The sequence below is a fragment of the Heptranchias perlo genome, chromosome 12 (assembly GCF_035084215.1).
Source record: "Heptranchias perlo isolate sHepPer1 chromosome 12, sHepPer1.hap1, whole genome shotgun sequence".
Classification (NCBI taxonomy): Eukaryota; Metazoa; Chordata; class Chondrichthyes; order Hexanchiformes; family Hexanchidae; genus Heptranchias; species Heptranchias perlo.
The window spans coordinates 30797416-30806386 of NC_090336.1; positions in this window are offsets into that span (position 1 = coordinate 30797416).

Here is an 8971-nt window from a genome sequence, read left to right on the forward strand (position 1 = left end):
AAAAAACAGGGTTATCTCCATAGCTCAACCTGTCAATGAAGTCTGTATATATTTGAAATTGTTTGTCAGACACCTTCTCACCCTCTCAAGCCTGTTCCCAGGGAAACAATAATGACGAACTTCACAACGCATCTAATGATGTATGTTAGAGCAGAACAGGTGTCTTTTAAACCCTCTTGTTTTTTGCCTAATGTAAAGGAACAGCTACCAGATAAAACAAGACAGACTGTTTTATATTTGTCACAAATCTCTTGTTTTTCTTCTGTTTTACCATTTTGTATGTGCCAGTTTAGGCAGTGAGCGTTGGCAGGCTAATCCAACAAATGAGCCCAAACCTGTCCTCACTTGACAGCCATGTGTGCATTTTCCATGAGCTGTTACTGGATAGTGATCAGGAATAGGAACCCTGGCTTATTTATTTTCCTTATTCTTAGCTCAGGGACACTGTGACAGATTATAGCAAGCATAGACTTTGCTGCGGGATAAATGTAATGCATAGGGGAATTTCTAATCACCGATGAGAAACCAATTAATAATCCGCATACAATTCAGTTATTGAAGAGTTCATCTGACATACACGGAGAGAGCAAACTTCACTGGTTGATGACCGTCACGTCATCCAAATAGCAAGTTGATGTTACTGCTTACTTCTTGCTATTTGTTATTGTATACAAAACTAATATGGTTATAATGAAAAAAAGACCATTTGGGCCGTCAAGTCCATTCCTTCCAGTAGTTCATGTATATATTGAGTTGTCGTGGATTCTCCCCAATTTAATCTCATGGAGAAAATGAATTGCAGTACTTCTCCTAAACCTTAGTAGTTATGAAATTAAAACTCAAAATATACAATACACTGCCTTTTTAATGGACTTGATCAACAGAGCACTGACTTGCTACTACTCCAAGGGGTGAAGGAGAATAAATTCTTCGAATCTTGTTTGAGGGTTGCAAATTTTATGCACATGTCCCAATAAATTTCTGTTCTGTGATCAGAGTTTAAGTTAAATAAAGTGCTTATTATCTATGCTGGCAATAGCTTTCAGCATTCGAAAGAACGGATCACGTACTCTCTTTTCTTTTCTCCAATATAAATTTGTTTCTGTGGACCTCTTTTCGTAGCAACTGACTAGTGTGTAAATCTCTTAATTCTCTTTCTCACATCCCTGTCCCACACTCTGCCCATTCTGTTTTGTTACATTTTAATTGAATGTCTATGCAGATATACACAACATAAGCATGTACAGAATCCATACTGCAGCTGAGCAGCTAACCAATGAGATTTAGAATAAAAAGAAAACCGTCTCTGGAAATCTGAAATCAAAATAAAAAAATGCTAAAAATGCATAGCAGACTAATCAGCATTTGAAAGAGAAAGATGCTTCACAAATAATGCTTTATTCGGGTTCTAGTGAAGGTTTTACACCCGAACTGACTCCTTAAATCCTACAACTTTGTCACCTGTTCTAATATCTCCTCATGTGGCTCGGTGTCAAATTTTGTCTGATAACGGTCCTGTGAAGTGCCTTGGGATGTTTTACTATGTTAAAGGTGCTATATAAATGCAAGTAGTTGTTGTTGATGATGTGGACTTTCTCCCAAAACATTAACCTATCATTCCTTTTCAGTGCTAATTGATTTGTGCTCTTATAGCATTTTCTATTTTCATCACTGATTTTTATGTGTATTAAGTTTTATCATTTTTTATTTTACTTTCCCTAGTGCTAATTTTGCTGGTAAATTCTAGAAGTTGAAAATTGGATGTGAAAAGAGTTTAAATTTGTAACAGCAGTTTCAATGAGTGACGTGAAATTTTTTTTTTATTCGTTCATGGGATGTGGGCATTGCTGGCAAGGCCGGCATTTATTGCCCATTCCAAATTGCCCTTAAGAAGGTGGTGGTGGTGAGCCGCCTTCTTGAACTGCTGCAGTCCGTGTGGTGACGGTTCTCCCACAGTGCTGTTAGGAAGGGAGTTCCAGGATTGTGACCCAGCAACGATGAAGGAACGGCGATATATTTCCAAGTCGGGATGGTGTGTGACTTGGAGGGGAACGTGCAGGTGGTGTTGTTCCCATGTGTCTGCTGCTCTTGTCCTTCTAGGTGGTAGAGGTCGCGGGTTTGGGAGATGCTGTCGAAGAAGCCTTGGCGGGTTGCTGCAGTGCATCCTGTGGATGGTACACACTGCAGCCACTGTGCGCCAGTGGTGAAGGGAGTGAATGTTTAGGGTGGTGGATGGGGTGCCAATCAAGCGGGCTGCTTTAGCTTGGATGGTGTCGAGCTTCTTGAGTGTTGTTGGAGCTGCACTCATCCAAGCAAGTGGAGAGTATTCCATCACACTCCTGACTTGTGCCTTGTAGATGGTGGAAAGGCTTTGGGGAGTCAGGAGGTGAGTCACTCTCCACAGAATACCCAGCCTCTGACCTGCTCTCATAGCCCAGTATTTATATGGCTGGTCCAGTTAAGTTTCTGGTCAATGGTGACCCCCAGGATGTTGATGGTGGGGGATTCAGCGATGGTAATGCCGTTGACTGTCAAGGGGAGGTTGTTAGACTCTCTCTTGTTGGCGATGGTCATTGCCTGGCACCTATCTGGCGTGGATGTTACTTGCCACTTATGAGCCCAAGCCTGGATGTTGTCCAGGTCTTGCTGCATGCGGGCTCGGACTGCTTCATTATTTGAGGGGTTGCGAATGGAACTGAACATTGTGCAATCATCAGCGAACATCCCCATTTCTGGCCTTATGATGGAGGGAAGGTCTTTGATGAAGCAGCTGAAGATGGTTGGGCCGAGGACACTGCCCTGAGGAACTCCTGCAGCAATGTCCTGGGGCTGAGATGATTGGTCTCCAACAACCACTACCATCTTCCTTTGTGCTAGGTATGACTCCAGCCACTGGAGAGTTTTCCCCCTGATTCCCATTGACTTCAATTTTCGAAGGGCTCCTTGGTGCCACACTCGGTCACATGCTGCCTTGATGTCAAGGGCAGTCACTCTCACCTCACCTCTGGAATTCAGCTCTTTTGTCCATGTTTGGACCAAGGCTGTAATGAGGTCACATTACAAAGTACTGTAGAATGTCATGTTTTTTTTCAACTAATTACTGGGAAATGGATATATACTTAAATATTTGTTTTAAAAAAAAGAAAAAAAGCTAAATCGCTGGACTCCTGCAATAAAAATTGAAATTAATAACAATACACAGCAACTCAGCCATCACTTGTGAAGAGAGAAAAACAAGTTAACATTACAGGTGTAATCCTTGGTGAGAACTAAAAACCAATAGATTAGCAGACATTTTAGTATGGTTTGGGGGGTGAAACAACAGATACTCTGATCACGGAGAGGAAGTTAATAAGTTGAATAACTTGTAAACTGCTCAATAGAAAACTGATAGTTGACATAAGTGAGGCGATGGAGAGGCATTAAAGGAACAAAACAATGGGCATATAACTAAGATGGTTAAAGATGGTGCACACAAAGGAAATTGGAGAAAGAAAGAAAACCTGCAGATTTGGAAGGTCTGAAATGAAAATAGAAAAAAGAGCAAGTACAGACATCGAGCTCCTCACTGTTGTCGCATTTGCTTTGATGATTCCACTTTCTGCACCAGAGCTTTTGAAATGTGCTCATTTTTCATCAGCTGAGGTTTATCTCAACAATGGTCAACAGGACTTGTAGAACTGTAGAAGTTTAAAGCACAGGAGGCCATTGCCTTTATTTTTTTTTTTACAGATGCTGACTGATCTGTGTATTTCTAGCACTTTTTGTTTTTGTTAGTTTATCTGTGCAACATTTCATTCAACTATATAAGAAATAACAGCAACTATTCAAATTATACTCCAAACTCTGCAAGAATGGAGCTACAAATGAGTTTCGTTCTCCATCATCACTTTTTTGATAGCACTGTAAAGACTAATCATAGAATTGTAGAAAGGTAAGGAATCTTACAACACCAGGTTATAGTCCAACAAATTTATTTTAAAATCACAAGCTTTCGGAGATTATCCCCTTCGTCAGATGAAGGGGATAATCTCCGAAAGCTTGTGATTTTAAAATAAATTTGTTGGACTATAACCTGGTGTTGTAAGATTCCTTACATTTGTCCACCCCAGTCCATCACCGGCATCTCCACATCATGTAGAAAGGTTACAGCATGGAAGCAGGCCATTTAGCCCATCGAGTCCACACTGGCTCTATGCAAGAGCAATCCAACTAGTCCCACTCCCCTGCCCGATCCACATAGTCCTGCAAATTTTTTCCTTTCAAGTACTTATCCAGTTCCCTTTTGAAGGCCATGATTGAACCTGCCTCCACCAGCCCCTCGGGCAGTGCATTCCAGATCCTAACCACTCGCTGTGTAAAGAAGCTTTTCCTCATTTCACGTTTGGTTCTTTTGCCAATCACCTTAAATCTATGTCCTCTGGGTACCCAAGAAGTACTCAATCTCCCCAAATGTATATAGGTGCTTGTTCAGCAATTAAAAGGCCAATAATATGGTGTATCCTTAGGTTAATAACTTCCAGCTTTTTTTAAAAAATGGTTTAAAATTGTACATGGGGTCATTCTGAATTTCTGCTTTGCCCAGAATTTTTTTAATTACTTATAATTAATTTGTATTTATATTTAGTAAGTTATTCAAATTTCTATCACACATGATCTAATGTGCATCAGATTAGTTGTGATTGTTTAGTTTGTGACATTTTGCATATCGGGAAGCAAGCTGTATTCAAATTAAAATAGATTTCACGAGAGCGTTACGAAAATGTCTACTAATTTATGTATATTGTTGCTCGTAAGTTCCTCTGTTCGAGTGTTGGATATCAGTGCTGGAGAACAGAACACCTTTCCAATTCAGGTACACATGGGCCTGCATTGAGCACTCACAAGTCTAATTAGCAAAGCCAGGAGGAAAGTAAAGCTCTTTCTGCTCTGTCTTAGTATCAACCTAAAAAAAACCTCAGAGTGGTAAGAATGTGGAACCTGCTACCACAAGGAGTAGATGAGGCAAGTAGCATAGGGGAAGCTCGATAAGCACATGAGGGAGAAAGGAATAGAAGGATATGCTGATAGGGTTAGATGAAGTAGGGAGGGAGGAGGCTTGTGTAGAGCATAAACGCCGACATAGACTAGTTGGGCCGAATGGCCTGTTTCTGTGCTGTAGTTTCAATGTAACTCGATGTAACTTATATTGCATTCAAGAAGGAAGATTGAAAACTATATAAAAGCTAAGAGATGCAAAAAAAAATCTGTTAGGGAAAATTAGCAAAGCAAATTTCAACTGACATTATTAGAAAATAGCCTATGGTTAACTTAAAAAGGAAATGTATAATAAAGTTAGGGCTAATTCTAGAGAAAACCGTGAGGAAATATATGAAGTATATGTGATGAAAAGGGAGATTATAAGGGCAAAATGGAAATATGAAAAAAGATGAGCAAATGATATAAAAGGAAATAATAAGGGCTTTTTAATCGGAAAGGCAGCAATAATTAGGGAAGGCTGGAGTGCTCAGTAGTGGTGGAATTCAGATTGTGGAGATTGAATGAATGGGAAAGGTATTAAATATTTTGCACTGGTTTTTACAAATAATAGTTAAAGTGAGAACATAGATGTACTAAAGGATGATGTGGAACAATTGATAGAGATTACTGTAGAAAAGGAATTGGTTTGAAAAAAATTAGCATAGCTCAAAATGGATTATTCACTGTCCTGATGACCACCCTAAGCTGTTGAAAAGTCAGGGAGGAGATAGTAGAGGCTTTGGTCAATTTTTCAATATGCAAGTTGTGGTATAAGACTGGAGTAAAGCTAATGTAACACCTTTGTTCAAGAAGGGAGAGAAAGATAAACTGAGTAACTATAGACCAGTTAGTCTAACATCAGTTGTGAGCAAACTCTTAGAATCCATAATTCAAGATAACATAAGTGATCATTTAGAAATGGAAGGGTTAATCAAGGACAACCAGCATGGATTTATTAAGGGCAAGTCATATTTGATTAATTGAGTTTTTTGAAGAATTGACCAGTGGGATAAAAGCAATGCAGTAGATGTAATGTATATAGATTATCAGAATGTGTTTGATAAGGTGTCTCCCAAGAGCTTTGTTAGAAAAATTCAGGCATATGGTATAAGAGGAAATGTAGTAGCATGAATAAAGTTGGGTAAAGGAGTTTTGCTGGGATTGGAGAAGGGTTGCCATATTCCAGAGGCCAATGCTGGGTTCATTTGTTTTTGGTATATAGATGATTTGGACTTAAGCACAGGGCGCACAATCTTGAAACACGCTGGCAACACAAGAGTAGGGGATTTGGCAACCATGGGAAGGGCTGTAAAAGACTTCAGGATAACATAGGCTGGTTAGCAGAATGGGCAGCCAGGAGACAGAAGCTGTTTAATGTGGATAAGTCTGAAGTAATATTTTGGGAATAAAAGTGAGGAGTGGGAGTATACACTCGGTGGAATGACGTTGAAGGGTATGGATCAACAAAGAGAGCTGGGGATTCAAATCTATAATTCCCGAAAATGAAATTGCAGATAGATAAAGCCTTAAAAAAAAAGGCCAACTGCATTTTGGGTTTTATACATGGTGGCATACAATAAGGAAGTATTAAATTTGCACAAAACATTGGTTAGGTTAGCTAGAGTACTGTGTGCAGTTTTGGGCATCCTATTATCGAAAGGTCATTAAAGCCATAGAAAGTGTACAAAGTAGATTCACCAGGATGAGACCAGGGATTGGAAAGTATAGTTATGAGAGACACTGGAGATACAGAACTATTTCCACTGGAGAAAGTTAAGAGATTTAATGGAGGTTTTTAAAATTATGAAGGGTTTTGGGGGAGTAAATAGGGAAAGAATATTTGCTTATTGGGGAGTTAGTGATGAGGGGTCTTCAATATAAAATTGTCACTGAGAGTGAAAAGGGAGGTTCGAAGAAATTTGTTTATGCAGAAGATCGTTGGAACATCTTTTAACATTTGAAGCAGAGGAAGAAAGGGAGAGCCCAGATCAATGGGATTAGTACTAGATTGCTCTAGCACACAGCCAGCAGAGCCCTGATGGGCTGAAGTCGTCTTCTGTGCTGTAAATTTCTATAGCTACATTTATAGGTAATTAAGACTTAACGAGAAAGGAACTGAACCCCCATAGTGTGGTTTCAAGCCAATCACATCACCACTTTGTCACTTTCTTTATAAATAAGATTCTAGTGAAGCATATTACATTGCCTTGTCAGGGCAAAATCATGAGTTAAAATCTCACGCATCTTAAACTTAATAATGACCCATCACAATTAGGATTTCAAAATGCAGCCTCCCCAGTTAAGTGGGCCCCTGTAAGAATGAGAGCTGGAAGCTGACTCTGCAACCAAGTTTCCATTGTTTTTCACTATAGATGCCAGTAGTATTCTCCACAAAAATGAAGGGGACTGGTGGTGGTGGTGGTGGTGGTTTACAAGAATTTAAAACAAGAGAACTGGGCCATGTGACTTCTCACTAAATCAATCTTGGACTAAACATAATTTTAAGTATTTTCATTTTGGGAAGATGGAAGAGGAAGGGCAGCATGTGACCCAGGTGTAAATCACCAATTAAGTATATATGGTGGAGGTATATAAAGCCTTTTTGCCTTAGTGAACGTAGAATGCGACACAGGATGCTTAACAGTGCTCCAGAACTGGCTGCGCCTCTTGCCAAACTGTTCCAGTACAGCTACAACACTGGCATCCACCCGACAATGTGGAAAATTGCCCAGGTATGTCCTGTCCACAAAAAGCAGGACAAATCCAATCCGGCCAATTACCGCCCCATCAGTCTACTCTCAATCATCAGCAAAGTGATGGAAGGTGTCGGCGAAAGTACTATCGAGTGCTACTCACCAATAACCTGCTCACCGATGCTCAGTTTGGGTTCCGCCAGGACCACACGGCTCCAGACCTCATTACAGCCTTGGTCCAAACATGGACAAAGGAGCTGAATTCCAGAGGTAAGGTGAGAGTGACTGTCCTTGACATCAAGGCAGCATTTGACCGTGTGTGGCACCAAGGAGCTTAGTAAAATTGAAGTCAATGAGAACCAGGGGGAAAACTCTCCAGTGGCTGGAGTCATACCTAGCACAAAGGAAGATGGTATTGGTTGTTGGAGGCCAATCATCTCAGCCCCAGGACATTGCTGCAGGAGTTCCTCAGGGCAGTGTCCTAGGCCCAACCATCTTCAGCTGCTTCATCAATGACCTTCCCTCCATCATAAGGTCAGAAATGGAGATGTTCGCTGATGATTGCACAGTGTTCAGTTTCATTCGCAACCCCTCAGATAATGAAGCAGTCCATGCCCACATGCAGCAAGACCTGGACAATATCCAGGCTTGGGCTGATAAATGGCAAATAACATTTGCACCAGACAAGTGCCAGGCAATGACCATCTCCAAAAAGAGAGTCTAACCACTTCCCCTTGACAATCAACGGCATTACCATCACCAAATCCCCCACCATCAACATCCTGGGGGTCACCATTGACCAGAAACTTAACTGGACCAGCCATATAAATACTGTGGCTACAAAAGCAGGTCAGAGGCTGGGTATTCTGTGGCGAGTGACTCACCTCCTAACTCCCCAAAGCCTTTCCACCATCTACAAAGCACAAGTCAGGAGTGTGATGGAATACTCTCCCACTTGCCTGGATGAGTGCAGCTCCAACAACACTCAAGAAGTTTGACACCATCCAGGACTAAGCAGCCTACTTGATTGGCACCCCATCTACCACCCTAAACATTCACTCCTTTCACCAGCAGCGCACTGTGGCTGCAGTGTGTACCATCCACAGGATGCACTGCAGCAACTCACCAAGGCTTCTTCGACAGCACCTCCCACACCTCTACCACCTAGAAGGGCAAGGGCCGCAGGCACATGGGAACACCACCACCTGCATGTTCCCCTCCAAGGCACACTCCAGCCCGACTTGGAAATATATCGGCAT